Raw genomic sequence first — 4,527 nt, 5'->3', positions numbered from 1 at the left:
TCGATAAACTTCTGAAATGTCAATGTTACACAGGTATGTGTAATCGATTTGACTTTATTCGATTATTAAATTCCAGAAAGCTATACTAGATCACAGAATAAGTAATAGTACAGGTACAGAAGGATTACTCCGCAAGACGATTTAAATAAATGCGAGTCTTGCTACGACGCGATACAGTGGAATTCAGCTCGCACAGCACTACGTACCTACAATTTTATTCACCTACAAGTTTTGTCTCTTTCTATCGCGTGCCTCTGAACTCTTCTTACGCTGCTAGGGTTGTTATGCTGTCTAGTGAAAAAATAGAATTAATCTACTTAGGTATTTGTAATGAGGTACGTATGTAGGTAAGTATTAGTGTTATTTTACCTTTGTAAAAATAACATTTTAAATATACCTACTTAGGATAAAAAAGTACTTATTTTAATACAATGTCTTCATTCATACCTATTTTAACATAAGACAAATAAATTAAACATACCTACTATCACAGAAGAAAGAATGACATCATACCTACCTACTTACTACGCAAACACGAAACGGCTACATCCTAGAACGAGAGGCATCACCCGAAAATCATATTTGTATTTGGCTTTGCACAAACTTAATCTAATGTTACTCGCTGTACTTTGGCAACAATTTATTTTTTACTGAATATTGTTGGGGTATGCATTATGGTAAAAGAACTAGCTTGTCGTAATTTGGTGTATCGATGTTACTCTTCCGTTTCATTTACCTACACGGAAAGGTAATAGTTAATATTTTAACGATAAAATTCTTAAAACATCATAAATTGTATTCAAAAGATATTATTTATTAAAGGCAAAACATCAAGTCCCGACGGGCGCGCGCGTGACACTCGACTGATATAATACCCGCCGGCGGGGCGCTTCGCTGTAGGTAATTATCGGATGTACCGCGCGGAGTGAGCCAGGCCTGACTAGATATAAAATTGGCAAGAAAAAAATATATAGAATAATGCATGTTATTTTATTGACTTAAAAGTAATTGTCTTTTTAATAAAACAGTAAAATAAACTCCAGTAATTTATTACATTCTGTTATCGACCTTGGTCTGAAGTTATCGATAAGTAAACTTAAATCGTATGATTCGATTTTATGCATATTCAGCGCGACACCAATACGTTCGACGTAAATGTTTTACATAAACATTAGATTATAAGTATCGAAAATATTTAAAATATCAAACTTTCTGATAAGTCACAAAATCATAAATAACAAAGAATTCAGAATCTTTAAAAAATCTATGAAGCTGTTTACTTTACTGAAATCGACTCCTGAACACTTGAAACATTCGTCACCCTGAGATCATCACCCTATCCTATCCTATGGTACCGGTAGGTGCCTGGCATATTTAATTCTACTATGCTACTGGTAGATGATACACTACTACATATTGCCATTAAAATATCCATCTCTCTAGATACCTACTGACCATTATCTATAGTGAAATAATATGGATAGACGTGAAATTGAAATAAAACAGACAAAAGTATCCAAAGTGATCATTTATTTATGCGAGTATTACAATAATTCCGTTTCTTTGGTGAGAATTAATTTTACATTATATCAGAAAACATTTATTAAGGTACCTAGGTAATATTTTCAGATCCAATAAGAGTCCGGAGCTACTGTTCAATACGCCTTACTTCCTTACATTGCACATAATACAGTCAACAAATAATGGCATAATTTTGAAAATGTTGAGACTAAAGGCTCGATGAGATCTGTCCCCCAAACAAGTGGCAAAACGCTGTTAAATTAACACTTATAATTTCATGCATTGCAGCATTTATGCAGTTACTTTGCTCTGTAAAGGTATTTGACTTTCAGAGCGATCAAAAAGTGACACTTGTCTAGGGCTCCTAGTTTATTTAATTTTATTTCTAAGCAAGATTTCCCGTACCTTGGTGATATCTGTATTGTATCTTCTTGCGATTATCAAGGAGCCTCTAACCTAAGCGCAGACCACCGACTTTTAGTTGGCCGATGGTTGGGCCCGATTCTTATTTGTATGAAGAATCGGCCGATACCAAATCGGTGTAATGTGCGCACTTTCATACATGCCCATACTTATTAAAAGCCCGACCCAAATATCGGCCAACTAAAAGTCGGTAATCAGCGCCTAGGCGTATCAACAGCATAAAAAATAAATATACAATGTATTGCACAACATTAAAATAATCAACATGAAGAAATTCAACTATAAAAAAATATAAAAACAATCTCACATCAAAGTGCTTTAAAAGTTAATTGTGATGCTAAGATGAAAACCGTACAATATAAATTCCCAAAATAGACACCTAAAAACAATAATAAATACGAATTAAACACTAATTTAAAATTAACAATTTGCTTACCAAAATACTATCACGTAGGTAGATTAAAAAAGAAAGTATAATTAATTATCATTATAAATAAAATGTGATTCTATTCAAATATCAACATTAATAATTTTAATAATTATTATAATACAAATTAAACGAAGAATCAGGCAATGCAAATTATTATTATTTAATTAGGTACCAAACAGTTTTATGAAGGAAACTCGACCAAACGAATAATTTCCACTGTTTTTCAACACACTTGCTCGTAAAAGTAGTGTGATATTGAAAATATTTTAAAAATAATAAATTTTTAGATGCTTTTGTCAAAAAGGTAGCAAATATTTTGAATGAATACCTTTATTAAATAAAATGGATAATTGAATTTATATCTGTTTTTGAATATTTTTCTTACATTAGGCTGATCAAGCATCAGCGCCATCTCATTTATTATGACGTACGCTGTATAATAACTTATATTATGACAGGCGCGAAAACATCTGCGCGCCATTTTTTGACAATTATTAATTGAGAAAAGTAAAGGAAAGTATTATTTTCCTCACAAATGTGTTGAAAAACGTCGTTTCAACGCGTGCGCATCAGTAATTAATTACACCCTCGCGTTTGGCAGCTGCAAATGCAATCCCGCCTCGAATGTAATGACCAACTAAGCACACTTATTATAATGTACTACATATTATGATCATTTCGACAACGATTATTTATAACTATAAATACTTTGAGGATTTTTAATGCGAGATTTCAAATGTGTAGATGATACACAGTGCCCACCGACCACGGTAATGAAAAATCGATACATAAAAAAACAATGAGTAAATACTAGTTTATTTCCCATTTAATATTTGTATACCCTCTAAAACTTTGATTTCAGTGATAATAATAATTTATCACATTGGTAAACATTTTGAAACCTCGAATTAATAATCCAACAATACATACAATACAACACATTACAAACATCCATGATTTAATCAAAAACAACCACTGGAAAGGCATAACGTTAAAAACAGTTTTAACAAAATATGTAAGTAACATTAACATGTTTAAAGTTCACAGGCAAGCAGAGGTTACGGTAAAAATACATTGGCGCGAATGCTGAGACGCATTCTTCACACATACTGCTCAATTACATAGAAATACAAATCTTTTATTAACTTTACAGGGCGCTTAATACACGTCCCAAATAGCAGGCCCTACCCTAACCACCACTTCAGAGCCCCGATTACGGTAACTTTTAACGTTTCCAATCCAGACACGCTTCTCGATTCTGCGATACGATTGGTCGTTCAACAGCGTACGTCAGCTGTTTTGACCAATCGTATTGCAGAATCAGAAACGAGTCTGGATTGTAGACGTTAAAAATTACCGTAATCGGGGCTCAGGACAACATAACATATAGGCTGGTGCTAAAAGATAGTGATATGCTGGCATAATAGATTATAAAAATATATATTCAATTAAAAAAAAATATTGATTCTTGAATAATATTTTCTATTTATTTTTTAGAATCGGGTCAAAATGTGGAGTTGTTACTAAAACCAATATTGAATTATTGATTAAAACATTAGCCGATAATAAATAATTGTTTCCATTAATGGCCGGTTGTGGAATTGGGCTTGAATGTAAAATGTAATTTGAGTAAGTATATTATACATTTACATGTGTAGAAAATGTATATCAGTATTCGCACGCATTAACAGTTAAATTCCGTTGTATACCATTAATTCTAGAGATGAGACGTATTTACTAGAACAGATCCACACACTAGGTATTTTACAGTACTAAGTGGCACCTATTCCAATTTTTAAAATACTTGATCCACCTAGTATTTTTTAAATTACACGATTTCCGACCCTACCGTCAAAGTAATAGAGGTTATTATTGCATAATCCGTAGTCGTGTATTACGCGCACCGCGTATTTCTACTAAGTATTTTTTAAATTACACGATTTCCGACCCTACTATCAAAGTAATAGAGATTATTATTGCATAATCCGTAGTCGTGTATTACGCTCACCGCGTATTTCTCGCTAAGCTTATGTGCGAACGTAGAGATTCACTCCGTCTCTGTCTGACAAACAAATTTGAGCGCAGGCAGGTGTGAGATAGGAATAGGTGTTTGATGTATTACGTAATTTAAACTCTATTTGTACACAGGTAAG

This window comes from Ostrinia nubilalis, chromosome 19, assembly GCF_963855985.1.
Source record: "Ostrinia nubilalis chromosome 19, ilOstNubi1.1, whole genome shotgun sequence".
NCBI lineage: Eukaryota > Metazoa > Arthropoda > Insecta > Lepidoptera > Crambidae > Ostrinia > Ostrinia nubilalis.
Note: the sequence above shows the minus strand (reverse complement) of the source record.